Genomic DNA, 10,540 nt, shown 5'->3' on the forward strand with positions numbered 1-10,540 from the left:
GTAAAAACGGCTAAAAAAAGATAAAGTGGATGTGGGTGTTTGATGTGATTTACTCAAAGAAAAACATTCAAGCGTAAGTGTGAGTGTAAATGGAGCACAAACGCAATTTTAACATACTAGTACTAATAGAACAAATCTCCATACTGTAATGGAGTTGTGGTTATGAATTTTAAAAAAAGGGTATGATCCTTTTATAGACGAAACGTCTGTCAATAAAGATTGATTCATTGATTGATTGAATCATTGATTGATTGATAAAGTAGATGTTTTTTCTAACTATAGATTTAATATTTATGTCTTTTAGGACTCTAACAAGGGTTACTGGGGAAAAGACCACATTATTTCATCAAACAATAAAAGTACAAATTCCAATCTTGACTTGGTTACTGTGCTCTAATTCTACACAAATTAAATGTGTGCAGGAAATGTCATCTCCAAAAGAATATAAAGACTTTACAGATTGAAATGTTTACTTAAAAGCCCAAAAGAATATTTGTCATGTCTCTTGGAGCAATAGTTAAAATCGTGGGGAAATACTGCCATCTAATGATCCACCCTAACATTGTCGCATGGGAAGTAGTTTCACCTCTGTCGTTATTTGTTCACTTCTCTCTGTGATGATAGTTTTCATTACATATTAACTACAGTGCTTAAGAGTTCTGTGCAGATTCAGTTTTTTCTCTTTGTTTTTAGTTTTCTTCGTTGGTCTAACCATGGACTATAATAATGACCAAGTGTTCACAGATAGAGTTGTGACTGGAGTCCAAAGATATGTAAATGAACTAGCTAACAATAGAAAGCATAGAACATGCCTAATTATTAACAAATATAGTTCAACATTTGACATTTGTCGCACCTTTAAGCATTTTTTGTAGGTCCTGTGTTGAACTTGTTATGAGAGGAAATCAGAAAAAGAAAGAACAGTCGACTGTATCTGTCTTGGTGCTAAGGAGAGATTATAGATGTTGCATTAAAGATTCTTTTTACATTTTTAACGCCCCAAATTGGGATTTTTAGCATTCTTTTGCAGGACAAAGAGCAAGCCACACACTGTTGTCCAGGTTTTAAAAAATGCTTGATTTAAATAATCTTAATTAATCTTTAACAAATGCTTTGCAGCTTTGACTTTCAAAGCTGTTGGCGACCAATCACTGAAGGAGGAAAAATGTCACTACAGCATATAGTTTGCCATGGCAGCCCAGTGTATAATGCAGGCAACCCGAATCTGACCTGTGAAAATCTAAACCAAATTACTGTCTTAATACTTTTAGGTAACTGAAGTTATACACAGAAAGTGAAGAAACAATCAACAGATTGTATTGGTCAAAACTAAACATATATTCAGAAGTCATTTAAATACATATATGGCCATTTTAAAAGAGAGCTACAGTGAAAATGTTCATCAGTAATGGATGCGGTAATCTTGATTCCCTCTCTTCCTCTATCTGATGGATGCAGGTGAGGACCATCTCTTTAATTTGGAGCATTTGCATGCAAGACACTTTATTAATCAGCACAAAACATCAAGTATACAAACTCTGTGTTTGAGTCCCAAATAGTGAATTTGTGCCTGCCAGTTTCTTTTTAATAAAACATGAAAAATGAAATATTAAATTGCCTCAAATAAAAGTTTTGGGCAAATTTTGAGCAGGCAATGAAAGAATCGAATCTATATTTGACATTGATTTTAGCAATTTTACAATAGCCCTTTTTAATTTTTATGCCAACATATTTTAGACTAAATAAATAATAACAAAGACTTAATAATAATAACAACAATAATAATACAGATAAATGTTTGGCAGTTAGACTCAGATGGCCTAAATGCTGGTGGTGGAGATGAAGGTGGCTTGAATGGAGCTTGAGTGATGAGTGAGTGGAGACGGGGAGGAGGTGGGTTGCACAAAGGAGTCCGCGAAGGAGAAAGACAGATGCGCAGTGAGATTTTAAGTACGTGACACGAATGTTGATTGGCCGGGAAAAGGCAGAGAGAAGATGACTGGACTAGCCCAGCGATGACACAAGCAGCTTGACAGCGTGGGAAAGTGGATAAATCTTAGATTTATTTGGCAGCATATGGGAGCGAGCAGACATTGAACCTTCCCATAAGCTTCATTTAAGAAAAATAGAACTAGGGTGGGGAAAAACCTTGCATTTTATTCAATATACTGGAAGAAAAAAAAAAAGATCAGCACTAGGTGGTGAAAAAGACATTTTCTCAGGTTTGCTTCTCTGAAGAGTAAGATATGTATGTTTCACTTGTCGTTTTCTGGTTGTGACGTTCTGCTCAGCAGTCTGCAACTGTTTACAGAACTGGACTTTATCATTTTTATCACTGTTTAAGCATGAAGAAAGGAACCAGAACTGCTGTTTACTCTGTTTATACACACAAATTTGGGACAAAAGAGACTTGGACATCAGTTATTTCCTGAGGAAGTTCACTGCTTACATTTCAAAAGACTAACATAAGCTTTCTGTACCAGGAATGATGAAGTAGAGTCTGCATATTACAGCAGTGTATCTTATACCAAGACATATAATTAGAAAACTTGCTGATATGAAATAAATTGCTGGTCTCACTGTGCAGCATTGATTCATCTCGTTTACTCCCCTGCAGTGAACAAATTGAATAAACAACAAAACATTCAGCAGAATTTCCTCCCTGTAGTCACCCTGTTGTCGGGTAGAAGCCTGAGGAGTGGACATTGCTGTCAAAGACAAAGAGGCTACATTCAGAACCACCGTCCTCTCACTGCAAAAATGCAGAGCTCTGGTTCACCCCCAAATCAGACCGTTTTAGTATATTTGACCTCTCTCTTCTTTTGTTGTTTGTAGCCTACAGCATATTAAACAGTTTTCATATTCATCTCTGTGAACTGACCGACCTCATAAGCGAGTGTGGGAACCTCCACCTGTTGCATACTTTCCAGAGTGGATATGCTCTTCAGCATTACTTCTCTGTGTAGCAGAATGAATACTGTATGCAGTACTTTTGTTTTTAATCCAACTACTAACCAATCATATTAGATGGCTCTGCTATAAATAGTAGCTGCCATCTGAGTGTCCCTGAATCGCTCACCTGTTGTTATCCGCATGCGGCCTTTCAGTCACCTGACTTCCCTGGGTGTTACAGTTAGGAGTTGCGTACATGTTGCGACTTCCTCAGCCTGAATTGGCTGTACTTTTGTTGATTGGTGTTACTCATGTTATCACCTGCGGATTATCTTCCTGAAGCCTCCCATCGCTGCTGGTATGTGTTTATTTTGTGTCATTTATTATTTTACTTGGTGGTAAATAAGTGTGTTTATAGGCAGTGTTGGGAAGGTTACTTTTAAAATGTATTCCACTACAGATTACAGAATACATGCCCTAAAATGTATTTTGTAACATATTCCTTTACGTTACTCAGTGAGAGTAACGTATTCTGATTACTTTGGATTACTTAATATTTTTTCATGCTTTTTACAACTACATGAAAGTACTATTGCTGTGTGATTTATTACTATTACTGAAGGATAATCGCCATACCAATACCAACTAGATTCTTAAATTTTAATATAAAATAAATGAGTAACAGTAAGGTGGACATTAGGTAAGGCTGCACTTTTTGCAGCGATCTCGTATAGAAAACTATTCCGCGTGTATATAAAACAGGTCCGCGGCTCCGAGCGTTAGTACAGGGACAGTTACTCATATTTTGTATTTTAAATACATTCAACAAAAATATAAACGCAACACCTTTGTTACTGCTCCCATTCCCCATGGGATGGACGTAGAGACCTAAAATTCATTCCAGATACACAATATAACCATCCCTCCCAAACAGTGGTCACAAATCAGTCCAAATGTGTGGTAGTGGGCACATCTGCTATATTGAGATAATCCATCCCACCTCACAGGTGTGCCACATCAGGATGCTGATCTGACATCATGAGTAGTGCACAGGTGTACCTCAGACTGCCCACAACAAAAGGCCACCCTGGAATGTGCAGTTTCTTGCGCTATTGGGGGTCTGGGGACCCAGAACCGGTCAGTATCTGGTGTGACCACCATTTGCCTCATGCAGTGCAACACATCGTCGCATGGAGTCTATCAGATTGTCAATTGTGGCCTGTGGAATGTTGGTCCACTCCACTTCAATGGCTGTGCGAGGTTGTTGGATATTCGTGGGAACTGGTACACGCTGTCGTATACGCCGGTCAAGCACATCCCGAACATGCTCAATGGGTGACATGTCCGGTGAGTATGCTGGCCATGCAAGAACTGGGACATTCTCAGCTGCCATCTGCCCTGAACAATGTGAACCATGATTCATCCGTGAAGCGCACACCTCTCCAACGTGCCAGACGCCATCGAATGTGAGCATTTGCCCACACAAGTCTGTTACGGCGACGAGCTGGAGTCAGGTCAAGACCCCGATGAGGACGACGGGCATGCAGTTGAGCGTCCCTGAGACGGTTTCTGACAGTTTGTGCAGAAATTGTTTGGTTGTGCAAACCAATTGTTCCAGCAGCTGTCTGGGTGGCTGGTCTCAGACGATCTTGGAGGTGAACCTGCTGGATGTGGAGGTCCTGGGCTGGTGTGGTTACACGAGGTCTGCGGTTGTGAGGCCGGTTGGATGTGCTGCCATATTCTCTGAAACGCCTGTGGAGACGGCTTATGGTTGAGAAATGAACATTCAATGCACGGGCGACAGATCTGGTTGACATTCCTGCTGTCAGCATGCCAATTGCACGCTCCCTCATTGCTTGTGGCATCTGTGGCATTTTGCTGTGAGACAAAACTGCACATTCCAGGGTGGCCTTTTGTTGTGGGCAGTCTGAGGTACACCTGTGCACTACTCATGATGTCAGATCAGCATCCTGATGTGGCACACCTGTAAGGTGGGATGGATTATCTCAATATAGCAGATGTGCCCACTACCACACATTTGGACTGATTTGTGACCACTGTTTGGGAGGGATGGTTATATTGTGTATCTGGAATGAATTTTAGGTCTCTACGTCCATCCCATGGGGAATGGGAGCAGTAACAAAGGTGTTGCGTTTATATTTTTGTTGAGTGTACGTAACGGTGGTACATGCCGTTACTCCCCAACACTGTTTATTGGCTTCTGCAGAAGCCTCATATGGGCTACTTTGTTAACAAATTGAGCGACGCTGTTTGATCGGAAGTGTAGGCCTCAGTGGGTGGCTGATAACTTTTATAGCTTGGGCGCCACTGCTTCTCCGGGCTACACTGACAGAAGTTCTGCTGCTTTACCTTTTCTTTTGGATTTCTTTTTTTGTTTTGTTTTGTTGTTTGTCTGTTCTGTTTGCGTTGTTTGCCGTCTCACTGGAAGTGTTGGGATATGGGAGCCTGTTGATGTGCATGTGAATTGATTGAATTTTTTACTTAGAGCAGTTGGATGTATGACAATTTGGCGTGACACTGTAACCCCCCTAACCCCCCTGGAAATTACGGCCCTGAGAGCAGTTGAAAGTGTAAATGATGACTTTTTGTCAGTGATTGGTTTTTGTTTCCAATGCTGGACAAAACATGTTATGGTTGTTCCTCCACTCATAGGTGTGGTTTTCAGTGAGAAGCAACAGCAAAACACAAATTAATTTAAAAGGAACAGTAACATGCACTGGTGTTATAAATAAAGTATAAAGGCACTTTCTCCATTTAACCATATATGACAGAGAAAAACTCTTACTGTATACGGCGACATCTCTTGATGCATTTCCAGAAGAACTGATGGCCATGCAGGAATACAATCCACCATCAGAGGGCACCACCTCATCAATCATCAACACATTATCCACCACTCGCACACGGCCTGAAGTTGAACTCTGACAGAGAGAAAAAGACAGAAGGTGTTTTTCTGGTCTGAAATCTGACTAAAGCACAGCTGCTTTCGAAATGAAACACAATCAAACCAACCAAAGACTTGAAGCATGATGGCAGCACTGCTCTCAGCAATCTTGTTGGTAGCCGTGCAGACGTACTCCTCAAAGTTCTTCCTGACAACAGACTGTATAGTCATCTGGCTGCTGTCTGAGTTGAAGTGATGACGGGAGGGGTTAAACTGAACAGGCCTGGAAAAAATGAAGGTAAATTTACTTTCATGGCAAGCATGCATATATGTTAACTAACTAAAAAGAAAAGAATGAACTGTGTGATTAATTAGATAAGTTTATCTGCACGGTGGTTAGCACTGTTGCCGCACAGCAAGAAGGTCCTGAGTTCAATTCCAACATCAGGCCGGGATCTTTCTGTGTGGAGTTTGCATGTTCTCCCCGTGTTTGCGTGGGTTCCCTCCGGGTACTCCGGCTTCCTCCCAAAGACATGCAGCTTGTGGGGATAGGTTAATTGGATAATCCAAATTGCCTCTAGGTGTGAATGTGTGAGTACATGTGAGTGCGAATGGTTGTCTGTCCCTGTGTGTTGGCCCTGCGACAGACTGGCGACCTGTCCAGGGTGTACCCTGCCTCTCGCCCTATGACAGCTGGGATAGGCTCCAGCACCCCCCGCGACCCCGAAAAGGATGACCGGAAGCGAATGGATGGTGCTTTTCTTTTTCCATTACATGTGGTGTAAATGATATTGAACCACATAATTGTTCTGACATGGTTATACTTGTTTTCCATTTTATGAAAAACAAAAAGTTTACCTGTAGATAGAGAAATAACATAAACATCTGCAGACATTTTTTATTCCATCCTAACCTAACAATTATGAAATTTACCAGAATTGAGTCCTGTTTATTTTGACTTAATTTTTATTTTGGTTGTCATTATATAACACTGTTTTGCCAGCAGCAGATATCAGTGGTTGTTTGTCAAAAAAACATCTCAGAGAAGGGAAAAAAGTGTCTGTTTTAAAGAATGTATTTTTATACAGTGGAGTTTACTGATGGCGACTCGGGAGGTTTTAGTCAAAAGTCAACCCATTTAGATTGTAACAATCTCATTAGTTCAATTTAAATGGAGGAAATTAGTCAAAGAAATGCAGAGTTTGCAAACTGGCACGTAACATCATGTAGCATTACCGTAAGTTGTTTGTTGGAGTATTTTTGGGTCTTATCTCAGCCTCTACTATTGACAGAAGTTCTTTCTTTTGTTTGGCAGCCGCCTTGGGGAGATGATGAAAGGAAAACAGGGGACTTAACAAATAAACACATTTGGTAAACCAATTTTCTTCACCACACTCTCACACGTTGTAAACATATCAGATCTACCCAGATAGATAACAACGTCCGCTGCACACACACACACACAACAACAGGCCAGCATCTATGGGACTGATAAACTTCTTATTAACAGTGCAGACTTTCGGACTTCCCCAAAGAGATTCTGGCAAACCGTCAGGCGACTCAGGAGGGGAAAGCGGTGCTCTACCTGCACTGTGTACAGTGCGGGTGGAGTGCTGCTGACTTCGACTGAGAAAATTGCCAGGCAGTGGAAGGAATACTTCGAGGACCTCCTCAATCCCACTGGCACGTCTTCCGTGGTGGAAGCAGAATCTGGGGACGAAGGGGATAACCCGCCAATCTCTGGGGGCGAGGTCACTGAGGCAGTTAAACAACTCCTTGGTGGCAGAGCCCCTGGGGTGGACGGGGTCCACCCCGAGTTCCTGAAGGCTCTGGATGTTGTAGGGCTGTCTTGGTTGACACACCTCTACAATGTTGCGTGGAGATCAGGGGCAGTACCCCTGAAGTGGTGGGAATGAGAATCAGCACCTCCAAATCTGAGGCTATGGTCCTCAGCTGGAAAAGGGGGGAGTACCCACTGCGGGTCGGGGATGAGTTCCTGCCCCAAAGTGGAGGAGTTTAAGTATCTCAGGGTCTTATTCCCGAGTGACGGGAGAAAGGAGCCGGAGATTGACAGATGGATTGGTGCAGCGGACGCAGCGATGCGGACGCTGTACTGGTCTGTTGTGGTGAGGAGAGAGCTGAGTGTAAAAGTGAAGCTCTCAATTTACTGGTGAATCTACGTCCCTACCCTCACCTATGGCCACGAGCTGTGGGTAGTGACCGAAAGAACGAGATCGCGAATACAAGCGGCAGAAATGAGCTTCCTCCGAAGGGTGGCTGGCCTCTCCCTTAGAGATAGGGTGAGAAGTTCGGCCATTTGGAAGGGGCTGGGAGTAGAGCCGCTGCTCCTCCACATCGAAAGGAGCCAGTTGAGGTGGTTCGGGCATCTGACAAGGATGCCTCCTGGGCACCTCCTGGGTGAGGTTTTCCGGGCATGTCCCACCGGGAGGAGGCCCTGGGGCAGACCCAGGACATGCTGGAGAGATTATATCTCTCGGCTGGCCTGGAAACGTCTTGGTGTTCCCCCGGACAAGCTGGAGGAGGTGGCTGGGGAGAGGGAGGTCTGGGCTTCTCTGCTTGGGCTGCTGCCCCCGCGCGCGACCCGGCCCTGGATAAGTGGAAGAAAATGGATGGATGGATGGACAGTTCTACTATATAAAGGATAAAATATATGTTAATTGTTCCTGAAAGTAAGAAATTATTGTGCTCAGTCAGCCAAAACACAATCTATAAAAAAGTTACATAAATAAGATAGCTTTAAAAAAATGCTCAAAAGAAAATAGTTAAATTATTTAGATATAAATGAAATAAAGTAAAACAAAGGAGCTAAAAAAACCAAACACCCCCCCCCCCCCCACCCCCCCGCCCACAGAAATCGAATCATAAGACATTAAAATGGTAACTTCAATGTTCAGTGTAAATTGCTGAAGAATAAAGTCAATGTATACAGTCTTCCATTTCAGCCTGTTGTTAATGTGGATGCTCAGGCATCTATACTGCTCCATATCAACATCCTGGCCCGAGATAGACAGGTCAAGGTCAAGTGGCTTTATTGTCATTCCAACCATGTGCAGTGGTACAGTACACAGTGAAATGAGACAACCTTCCTCCAAGACCCTGGTGCTACATATGACATATAACACACAATCAACGCAGGACTACATAAAGTGCAATGTGCAAAAAATGCAAAAACAAAACCAAGACAGAACAGAACGTTACAGACACAAGACAGTGCAGACACAACTGCAATAGAAATGACTGAGCATTGTGCAAAAAGTAACTTGGTGTATGAAGGTGTGCTGTCTGTGTGTGTATGAAATTGTGCAGATAAGTGCTTGGTAGTGACGTGTATGAGGGTGTGTGTGTCAGTCCAGTCACTGAGTGTTCAGGAGTCTAACAGCCTGGGGGAAGAAACTGTTTGTCAGTCTGACAGTGAGGGCCCGAATGCTCCGGTACCTCTTGTCAGAAGGCAGCCGGGCGAATAGTGTCCGTGAGGGTTTCTCCAAAATGCCTGTGGCTTTGCGGATGTAGCTGGTGCGATAAGTGTCTGTGATGGAGGAAAGAGAGGCTCCAGTGATGTTCTCATCTGTTCTCACTATCTGTTGTAGGGTGTTGCGATCCGATATAGTGCAGTTATCATCAGACCAGACAGTGATGCAGCTGCTCAGGACGCTCTCAATAGTCCCTCTGTAAAAGTAGGAGTTTTCAGTGCTTTTTCACTTTCAGAAGCAGAAGCTTTCACTGAGTTAGTGCAGAGCTGTACTGACAGTTTGAGGTGTATGAGGTGAACAGGAATAGAGACAGCATAGCCGCTCACCACTATATAAAACAAAGCACTGTGGCCTGCCTGTCAGGTGGTGTGTAATCTTAGACATGATGGGCCATTCTCACATTGTACAGAAAAAACTGCCATCAGTCATAACTGTGGTCAATCTCATTTTATATTACATGAAAGAAGAAATTCAGATTAGCAGCCACATCATACTCATGCTGATCACACTCACTATTACACAGCACTGCATCTGCAGACAGACTTTTTTCTTTGTTTTCTAGTCCTGATGTTTTCTTCAGAAGTCAACAGATGTTTACGTGACTGGAGTTTATCACATCCTAAACATCCAAACATGAAGAAAGCAACTGAGACTACAGTTTAACTCTGTTTATACACAGCTGGATTTCGAGAAAGATAAAAAGTTGGTATCAAAAAAGTTGCTTGGATATCAAAATACCAACATTAGCTCAGCATACCACGACTGAACAATAAGGTTTTTAATGCTGTAGTCATGTGAGTTATAGTACATAGTACATCTTGCTTACTTGAAGGATTTAAGTCAGAAATCCATTCAGCACAACTGGAGTCAATACTTGGTTGATCTGGAATTAAAAACTGCTAAATAAATGTTGTGTTCAGTGACTGTAGAAGCTTTTGGCTTCACTTTTGTAAAGTGGGAGGAAGCAGAGACATGTCATCATTCTTTTTATACATTTACATTAAATTTGAACATGGCGCTCAGTGAGCTGTGGAAGCACAGTCATTTCCATGCAGGGCTTTTTTTTAATGGAACATATTATATTCTTAAACTCTCTAAATATAGTAGCCAGGTGTTATATGTAACTGTGATAGGCTTAGTCAATAAAGAAAAAACAGGTTTTCTCAGTGTTCATAGTTTTACTGTATGAGATAATTACACCAGGAAAAAGGGAAAAACATTCATTTGGTGAGTAAAAGAGACATACAGCTGC

Source organism: Copadichromis virginalis, linkage group LG11 (assembly GCF_057382275.1).
Source record: "Copadichromis virginalis isolate Kocher_CV1m ecotype Utaka linkage group LG11, C_Virginalis_male_GT1.1, whole genome shotgun sequence".
Classification (NCBI taxonomy): Eukaryota; Metazoa; Chordata; class Actinopteri; order Cichliformes; family Cichlidae; genus Copadichromis; species Copadichromis virginalis.